A 10825-nucleotide genomic window follows, 5' to 3' on the forward strand; every position below is an offset into this window, starting at 1 on the left:
GTAGTCGGACCTTGATTGTATCTGGATGATGTAATGCTTTATTCATGTAATTGTGTGAAGTGGCGATTGTAAGCCAACTATGTATCTCTTTCCCTTATGTATTACATGGGTTGTGTGAAGATTACCTCACTTGCGACATTGCTTTCAATGCGGTTATGCCTCTAAGTCGTGCTTCGACACGTGGGAGATATAGCCGCATCGAGGGCGTTACAAGTTGGTAATCAGAGCCTTCCCCGACCTTAGGAGCCCCATTGCTTGATCGTTTTTAGCGGCCGAGTTGTGTCTAGAAAAATGTTTTGAGTCATTTAGGATTATATATATCGGAGAGTTAGGAATTCTTTTTACTCCCCAGTCTCTTCATCGCTCTGGTAAGGCATCCTGACGTAGAGTTTTGACTCTTCTCTTCTCAAATTTCACTAAAAAAATTTTTAGGATCACGCGGGTATCTTGGAATCGTTCCGATGGTTTTATGATGAGAACATTGTCTTGGTGCCTCCTGTCAGGGGTTTAGTGGAAGTGTCCCGGGGAGTTGAGCTCTGAGGTGTTGTCGTCATAATTTTATCGTTGCAGTTCTGGAATACCTGAGTTTAGTACGCCGACATCGAAAATCTCTTTTATGCAGTTGTTGGTGAGATAACCCCGATAACCCAGTACTGAGGTGAGTACGGGAGTATTGCCATGACTTGTATAACGGATGCTTTTCGAAGGTTGAGGTAGACGATTTCCGAAGGTTTCTTGGTTATGTGTTGAAGGATGGATACAGCTGGATGTAGGATTTGTTAGTTTTGGGTGAGATATTATGCTTCCCCTGTATCCCCAACACCTGATTGCATAACCTGAAAATTTCGGGAGTTTCATAGGTGGGAATTCAAGTAGCTCTTAGGATATCTTTCCGACGGATGTATGATATGAAATTGGGGTTCGACGTCTAGTGGTCCGCCTATTCACGGTCGATTTTACAGTGGTCTCGTTGTGTCTTAAAGAGTCCTTGGCTATGCCGACTCGGGGACGCTTCGTATGTCATGTGCACTGCCTTGTACATGATGGTGCTGTACGATCGAGCCCGTGTAGGCCCCACCACGAAAACTTCGGACGAAATCTCTATCATATGTTTGTTCTGGCTTATTCTGCAAGCCAATCCTTTGTTTTGTTTTGAGTTGTGGTATTCGAGTTGCTTCGAATGTCAAGTGTTGATTCCATACCTTTCCAAATGGTGTTCTCATATTCCTATGTGAATACTAATCCTTCTTGATCATCGAGTCTGTCTTGTCAATCCTTTTTTAACCGGTGTGTCTCTCCTCAAGTGGATCCGTTCACGTCAACATTTGCAAGATCATTTATCACTTCTTCTCAACGGTGTTTGTTTCATCCGTCTCCAAGTTGCCTTTGTTTTTCCCACCCTCCCTCCCTTTTGTTTTTCTTCAAGGACTAAGATTTCTTCTTCAAGTATCCATTTTATTGATGGGAAGTTTCTCCATTCTTTTCCGTCAATGTTCTTATCCGGTGATTCTCATGAAGATTCTAATGGAGCTTCAAGTTCGTCATTCCTCGTTCTTTTCTTCTCCGGTGGATTTAATTCAAGCTTTGGTATTAAGCATACTCCTTTTCTTTTTTTCCAATGCTTTTCTTATGCCGGTGCACCTCTTAATCATCCATCTCTCGCTATTAAATTGTTCCGGAGTGCTCAAGATATCTCGAAGATTCGTGTTTCCACTCTGCATTCGTTCAAGCTCTTTCGAGATTGGTATCTCATTCAAGTCATTTAATTCAACCGGTGCAACATCTCTTTTAAATCTTTTCAACGGTGTTCTTTTGAGTGGGCCCTAACCCACAGGTCTTTTCCCAGGATCTTACCTGACTCTTCTATTTTCCCAGAGCTATCCTAAATTCTTCTCCAAGTTTGACGTAAGAATGAGTTATCATCAGTCAAATGCTTTTCTCCAAGATCTTTCAAATTCTTTTCATAGTTGTCTCAACCTCTTCGCTTTTGATTCTTCCGGTGTGCCTCAATAATTCTTGGTGGTGTTTCTTGTTGTCATTCTCATCATTTGAAGACCGAAGAAGAGTTTCTCTTTAATCTTGCTCTATTCTCTTCAAGATTCATGTGCTAGCTTGTTGCCATCCTCTCATAATTGTTTTCGATTGTGAGAATCTTTTTCACCCATCAGGAGATATTCAAGAGTCTTCTCAATTTCTTATCCGGAATCCATCTTTTCAAATATTATTCATTCTCAGTTTTCAGCTCACGTTCTTCAATTTTACTGATGCTTCGTGCAAGTGATCTTTAATCGGCTCGTGATCTCGTCGTTCTCATGTATCTAAATCCTCTCAAGCATCTTCGTGTATTTGCAAATTCTTCCCGGTGTCTTCCTTATCTTTTCTTTGTTCATTTTTAATTCTTACCGTGGTTCTTTCAAGATCTCTCTTCCTTGTTCATCATATCAATTCATTTGTTGTTCCAATCCTACCGGTGGTTCGTTCAAGAGTTTTCTTCCTTCGTGTATCATATCTATGCATTCGTACTTTCTAAATTCTACCGGTGGATAGTTGAAGACTTTCTCAAGTTTGCGCAATATCTATCTTAATCCTTTCTACGAGAATAAGTAGTATGCCAAATCCGTTGCTTGTCATCAATTTTAAAATGGTGAAGGATAAGCATAATGTAATCCTTATTCTTGTTTCACCCAAGATATTAATTCCTTATTCCTGAGGCTCATCAAATTCTTGTTTCCATTTGTTCATCTTACTTCACTGGAGTGTCAAGTTTTCTCTTTATCTCGTTGCGGAGATTCATCTAAATCATTACAAGGTTTCACCTTGTGTTTTCAACTTCTTTTTCCTTCCATTGGATCATCTTTTTGTTACCGGAGTTCTTCATGGAGGTTCTACATGATGGTTCATCAAGGATTTATTTCCTTCTCGAAGTTTTCATCGAGATTCTTTTAAGGAGTTCAAGCATTCTTCATCTTGCATTCCGAAGTGCAATTCTTTCGACCTTATCTTTTGAGATGGTGTTATATCATTCTTGACAATTTCCATTCATGTTTCATGATTCACATGTTGTCAAAAATGAGGTATTTTAAATCCATATCTCTTCGTTGGAGTTATCTTGTGTCATATTTCACCTAAAGCCTTCCCTAAGGAATGTTGTATTGTGGTGCTTATCAATGATCCAAGTTTTCTCCTATCCTCTCAGCAAAAGAAGTTTTCATCTCTTCGTTGATCTCAAGCAAGCAATTGTTTCCGTTAGTGGCCGGTTGTCACCTCATAATTTTGAGATGTTTTCCATAAGCCCACTACAAGCTTGTGCTTTTCGTTGTTGATTTTCCAACAATTCCGTTCAATTCTTCTTTGCAAGGATGCTTTCCAAACTCATTTGTGGCAGAAGTTGGCATTTTCTTCTCCATTCTGTTATTCCAATGATATATCTTCTATTATTTCTTTCGGAGGCATTGTGACGTTGCTCTTTTCACTCACCATCTCGATTCGTGAGGATCGTGTTCTTTTCTTGCTTATCCATTTAACCGGAGTGTCGTGTTTTCATTCGAGTTCTCTAATCTTATCAAGTTTTCCCTCCTTCCTCAACTGGAGAGCTGTCCGAAATCCTTCTTACCCATTGTGCCATTCTTTCAATAGTTCCGGAGGCAGTGTGTTGTTGATTTCATCAAGTAACATCCCATCTTCTCAAGTTCATGTTCTATTCCTTCCATGTTCAACCGGAGTACTGCCCGAATTCTTCCCCTCTCATCTTGTTTTAACCGGAGTGGTTTCGAATTCTATCTTGTCCATTAAACTCTTGATTCATGTCTTTGCAACCTTCAAGTTCTCGTAATGTTCCTTGTTCCTCTTTCTAACGGATTGTTTGCAATCTCGTTCATCTCCTTTGTATTCTTTCTTTCAATTTGTTCAACCTCTCAAGGTTCTTTGGTTTCACTCATTGGTCAAAGAAGCAACTTAGTTTTACCTCTTCTCTTCCTCTTCCATTTCTCTCCGGTGCCATCCTAGATCTCGGGACGAGATCCTCTCATAGTGGTGGAGTGTTGTAACGCCCCGAGACCGACTCTCCAGAAGACTTCCAGCTATTCCGAGTTTCGTCGTGTGATTTGTTTTATTTGTTGCATTCATCCTTGCATCATGTGCATTGCATCATGTCATCATGCCATCATATCATTAATTTTTAAAACCTCAACTAAATAAATTGTATGGATTTTTCGATCCATTTAAATCGAGGGACTCACATGGTGACTTCTCTTTATAACATATCCTCCAATATTAGGGAGCTATATTAAATATTCCACTATTTCGGAATCACCAAAACACACTTACAAAATAATTTCATTCCTTTTCTGCTTCAAGTTTGGTCTCCAACCTTGCCAATATTTATTTCATCATTTTCCGGAACTCCACCAAAAATCCGAACATTTTTGGACCTTCCCAAACCCTCACTTCCGTTCAAACCATTTGAATTAAATTCAAATGAGTTTGAATTTACATCTTGCAATCTTGGCCATTCCTATTTTTCTTGGATCAAACTCATTTTTGCGAGTCCGGGAAAATTATCCCCTTGCGCATTTTCTTTCCCTAACCCTCCTTTTCTTTTCCTCTCTCTTTTTGCTTTTCTGTTAAAGAAAATATAAGAGAGAGAAGAGAGAGATAAGCCCAGCCAGGCCTCTGGCCATTTCCTTTCCACCTGGGTCGACCCAACCGGCCCAAGGCCCACCTAGCCCCTCCTAACCCTAGCTCTAATCGGTCCATCCTCTCGTTCCCGTGCCCGCCGCACACCCGCAGCGCTCGACCGCTCCTCCCTCCTCTCGATCTCTCCCGATCGATCTCCTTCCTCACGCTCATCGCTCGGTCCTCGTCCCCCCTCGCTGCCCTCGCTCCCCCTCGCTCCCTCGTACTCCTACTCAGCCGCCACACACACACACGCGCGCACAGCCAGCGCCACTGGAGTTCCATCCCCGCGCCCGATCTGCTACGAGCCGCGCCGCCGGCCAAGTTCCTCGACCCACCGACCAGAGTCGCCTCCTCCCTCACCTGCGGCCTCCTTCTCGTCGCCTCCGCGCCACCAGCCAGCCACCGGAGCCGCCGCCGCCGGATCTGGCTGTGCCTCGCCAGGGTCCTCCCCTGCCGCGCCTCGGTCCCTGCCTCGACCTCCTCTGCAAGTCCCTCGCCGAGTCCCGTGCCCAGCCTCCACGTCGCCGGAGCCCTGTGCAGCTGCGCTGCCTGCCTGCCTGCATCTCCACCGGCGCCATTAGTCCCCGTCGCCCGAGCGCTCGAGGAGAGGAGCTCCTCGAGCACCTGCGCCTGCGACCATCGTCCTCTGTGCCCAGCAGGAGCCCCGCGCCGCTCGTTCCCTCCGTTTGGCCGGAGTTCGTCGGAGCCCCAGCAGCTGCGCCGCCCTGTGGCTTCGCCTCCCGCAACCCCGCGGCGTCGCCTCGCCCTTGTCCCGCGTTGCCTCTGCCAGCCCTGTGCTGCTGCTTGCATCCGCCAAGGCCATCTTCAGATTTTCACCAAGTCCGTGACTGCATCCGGTGTGCCTTTTTTTTGTCAAGTCCGACTACACGGGTACGACTACATCCGAGGTGGATTTTGTCAAGTACCCCTTCGGATCGCCAAGTTCATCTACGAAAACATGTACCATCTACCGTCGCCCGAAGACCCGTGTACCACTACCGACGTCGTGTACGACTACTTCCCACGACGACCCGTGAACGACTACCTCCACTACGGCCCGTGAATGACTACTTCCCTCGACGACTCGAACCGCTCCGAAAACGCACGCTTCGAAGGTATAACGCCGAGACGACGTCCGTGGACCGAACGCATGTGTTGAATGAGATGCATCGTTTGCTCCGTGATCAAATCGTCCTTGCGATGCCCCTCTTTTGCCGTGCCACCGTCCCGTGGGAACCCGGAAGTCGGGATCACCCCACCATCTTGCATGACTCGCTCACGTCACGCCTCCTTTTGCACCGGTATCTCTGTGAGCTACCGGAACCGATATGTTGCCATGGCATCATTTTCGGATATGTTGCCGTGGCACCATTTCTGTTTCGCCGGCGTGGCACCCTTTTCATTCCGCCATGGCGACTAATGCTTCATAACATGCTTATGTTAACGTTTTTATAAAAATTGCATAAAACCTGTATATGTCATCCGCATCATGATAACAACATTTAAAATGTTTAAACTTGTTGTTGCATTAAATTGCTAAATGCATATGGGGAATTACCGGATTTGTTGTTTTTATATCCGGCCCCATTTAAATTGTTTAGATGGTATAGTTTATATTATGCTTCACCTCTTGCCATGTTTAACAACAGTTAATATTGTTGGGTAGCTTAAACGAGAGATAACTAAATAATTGATGTGGTGTTCCGTTAACATGCACCTCGTTGCATATTGAGCTCCACTTAACTTGTAGTATTGTTTGTTGCACTTTGCCATGCCATGCCTCATTAAACCGGACATGCATCATACTTGTTTGTGCATCATGACTTGTTTATGCTTGTGTGTTTACTATGTTGTTTGTTTCTTTCCGGGTTGCTTCTCTCGTTAGCTTCGGTTTCGTTCCGGAGTTGTGAGGATTTGTTCGTCTACGACCGTTTGTCTTCTTCTTGGACTCGTTCTTCTTCCTTGCGGGATCTCAGGCAAGATGATCATACCCTCGAAATCACCACTATCTTTGCTATGCTAGTTTGCTCGCTCTTTTGCTATGCCAATGCTACGATGCCTACCATTTGCTTGTCAGCCTCCCAAATTGCCATGTCAAACCTCTAACCCACCATGTCCTAGCAAACCGTTGATTGGCTATGTTACCGCTTTGCTCAGCCCCTCTTATAGCGTTGTTAGTTGCAGGTGAAGATTGAAGTTTGTTCCTTGTTGGAACATGGAGATGTTGTTCCTTGTTGGAACATGTTTACTTGTTGGGATATCACAATATATCTTATTTAATTAATGCATCTATATACTTGGTAAAGGGTGGAAGGCTCGGCCTTATGCCTGGTGTTTTGTTCCACTCTTGCCGCCCTAGTTTCCGTCATATCGGTGTTATGTTCCCGGATTTTGCGTTCCTTACACGGTTGGGCTATAATGGGAACCCCTTGACAGTTCGCCTTAAGTAAAGCTTCTCCAGCAATGCCCAACATTGGTTTTACCATTTGCCACCTAGCCTTTTCTTTCCCTTGGGTTCTGCAGACTCAAGGGTCATCTTTATTTAACCCCCCCCCGGGCCAGTGCTCCTCTGAGTGTTGGTCCGAACTGGGCAGCCTGCGGGGCCACCTCGGGGAAACTTGAGGGTTGGTTTTACTCGTACTTGACCTATCTGAGTGTGCCCTGAGAAAGAGATATGTGCAGCTCCTATCGGGATTTGTCGGCACATTCGGGCGGTGTTGCTGGTTTAGTTTTACCCTGTCGAAATGTCTTGTTGTACCGGGATACCGAGTCTGATCGGAGTGTCCCGGGTGGAGGTCTATTCCTTCGTTGACCGTGAGAGCTTGTCATGGGCTAAGTTGGGACACCCCTGCAGGGTTTTGAACTTTCGAAAGCCGTGCCCGCGGTTATGGGCAGATGGGAATTTGTTAACGTCCGGTTGTAGAAAACCCGAAGTTGACCTTATTTAAAATACATCAACCGCGTGTGTAACCGTGATGGTCTCTTTCTCGGCGGAGTCCGGGAAGTGAACATGGTTGTTGGAGTTATGCCTGACGTAGGTTGCTATAGGATCACTTCTTGATCATACTTTTATCGACCGTGCCTTGCTTCTCTTCTCGCTCTCTTTTGCGAATGTAGCCACCATATACGCTAGTCGCTTGCTGCAGCTCCACCTCATTACTCCATCCTTCCTATAAGCTTAAATAGTCTTGATCTCGCGGGTCGAGATTGCTGAGTCCCCGTGGCTCACAGATACTTCCAAAACCAGTTTGCAGGTGCCTATGTTACCGTGCAGATGACGCAACCAAGCTCAAGGAGGAGCTCGATGAAGATCTTGCCCTTTGTGTTGTTTCGTTCTAGTTGATCAGTAGTGGAGCCCAGTTGGGGTCGATCGGGGACCTTTGTCGCATTTGGGGGTTCTTCTTTTATTTTGGTTCCGTAGTCGGACCCTGATTGTATCTGGATGATGTAATGCTTTATTCATGTAATTGTGTGAAGTGGCGATTGTAAGCCAACTATGTATCTCTTTCCCTTATGTATTACATGGGTTGTGTGAAGATTACCTCACTTGCGACATTGCTTTCAATGCGGTTATGCCTCTAAGTCGTGCTTCGACACGTGGGAGATATAGCCGCATCGAGGGCGTTACAATTAGCCCAAATCAACAGCATATTGCCATGTCATGATCATGCATCATATTGTTGCATCGCATTGATTGTGTTCTTCCTTGTTTGTCGGTAATTGTCCCCTCTCAGTAGACAATGTTCCGACGCTGTGATCGTTGTTGACGCTGATGAAGACCTAATGATATCTTCAGAAGTGCTAGGCAAGCAAAACCCCCTTGTTCATTCCGATATAATCCCACTCTATCGCTCCTGCTCTCTTTAACTGCATTAGGACAACAACGTTTCAACTGTTACATGCTGCGGTAGCTGAACCCCTTTCCTCTACATGCCATGTAATTGCCATAGTAAATAGATGAAACCCACTAGCATGAGTAGGAGTTGTTTGAGCCCTGATGTGCCTACTCATTCATGCTTGTTTGTCATGCCTGCTACTACTTAGAGTTGAGTCAGGTCTGATTCATCGCGGATGAATTGGAATGTGGTGAACATGTCCTACGGTTGAGAGCTAAGTGTGTGAATACGATTTGGTAAAGGTATCGGTGAGAGGCCATATAGGAGTACATGGTGGGTTGTCTCATTGAAGCCGTCCTCAGGAACTGAGTTCTGTGTTTGTGATCCATGAACAGCTACTACCACACATTGGAATGCTTAAGTGCCCCTCTCGACTTATTAATCAACCTGGTCTCTGTCCAGGAGTTGCAACTAGTTTCTGGTGTTTGTAGGTTGTGTTAGTAGTCTACCAAGTGGTACCCGGTACAGGTGGGCTTACACACATACATCCATTCGTTGTTTTACAGCCACACACATACATACACACAAAATCAGCACTAGCAGCCGGCAGAACTGCATTTGAACAAAAAATGTCATTTAATAAAAAATATTTTTACATCGGTCTCTATATGGGGCAGCTTCCTGTGCACTTGCGCACTGCACGCGCACGCGCATCAGACTGCGGTGCATCCCGAGCCTTTTTTAGGCTTCAACAAACATGTGCAATGCCCTTTGTTTTCATCTTCCCCTGCAAGAAAGAGTTAACTGAACCGCATTGCACTTGACTTTTTTCACAACAACAAAACGAACAAGCCGTTGATGGGCTCAGCAGGATGCTTTAAAAGGAAAGATTTTACAAACAGGCTGCTTTGAAAAGGAAGATTTACAAACAATATAACAAAATGCATTCTTTATGTGAGACTAAAGTGGACTACATCATCGCTGGTGAGGCGGAGGGAGCAGAGGAAATGGCGGCTTCGGTACCGCCTCCGGTGACCGGCGCGACCAGCGGATGGAGAAGTTGTTTAGGTGGTGAAGTCGGGAGGGAGCGGCATCAAGTGTTCAGGCCACCCTATAGCACGCATAACTCTAGGCACCTTATGATCTTGCTTGCATATGCAAAAAAGAATTGTCTTATTTCTGCAAAACAAACACATGAACAGTGATAACTTCACAACACTGATGCCTAACGGACCTCACCATATCATTACATGCATAGCGCCGCCGGAGTGCACGCACGAAAAAGAGCACTGCACTGCATTGACACACGCGATGGACCACATGGTGTGCACCTACAGACTACATCATGCGCACATGTGAGGAGTTTTCTAATTGAAAGGAAGAGAGCAACGGAGGAGGGAGGCAAGCATGCCAGTGTATGCGACGACGGCCAACACGAAAGGTAACAATAGCGAATTGCACGGCCAAGGCGCACGGGCTGCACGCCTCAACGCGGCCTGCATGGCGACACTACCGGACACAGCAGCCCTCCGGCAAACTACACGCATGACTCAGGTGGATTTGAGCTCATTCTCCTTGCATGGCTGACGCGGGTGCTTATCCGGGCTGGGCCCTGCCGCGTGCCCCCAAACACTGTTCAGATCATGACATGGCACTGCTTCATTCTCCGTGAATAGCTGCACAACAAGCTGTAGAGAACTGCAAGCCCCGTGATGCGCCTCCTCCAGCAAAGTGACATGGCGCCCTGACTATGTGGAAGCAGTCGAACAGCAAGCCATACTGCATGATCGCCAGACTGACCTACACAGCACCTGAAGCCGAACTCCACAGGAGATAAGAGACTCTCCCTATTGGTGTCGTCGCCGGAGAGGATGGCCTGCTGGAGAGGAGGAATGGGGGAACCCCCGCGCTGCTTTTCTACCCTCGATCTGCTTTGTGCCGAGGTCAATGCCTGGCGTTGTGAAGTGTCTGACCCGTTGAGGCATGGATCCGACGCCGGGCAGGTGCGACCGAGGCCGTGGATGGGGTCGGGCGGCGGCGCCCGGAGGGGCAGGGGTCGTTGACACCAGCGAGCGCATGCAGTGTAGTGTCCATGGCTGTAGCAGGTCAGGGCCAGGGCCGTCGCTGGGCGACGCTGCAGGTCGGCGTCGGACGGGAGGAGTAGGAGGCAGGGCGGCTCCGGACAGCAGGAGGAGGAGGCAGGGCGGCTCCGGACGGGAGGAGGAGGAGGCGGGGCGGCGCCGGCCGGGAGGAGGAGGAGGCGGGGCAGCGCCCACCGGGAGGAGGAGGAGGAGGCGGGGAGGAGTGGGGAA

This window comes from Triticum aestivum, chromosome 5A (genome assembly GCF_018294505.1).
Source record: "Triticum aestivum cultivar Chinese Spring chromosome 5A, IWGSC CS RefSeq v2.1, whole genome shotgun sequence".
Lineage (NCBI taxonomy): Eukaryota > Viridiplantae > Streptophyta > Magnoliopsida > Poales > Poaceae > Triticum > Triticum aestivum.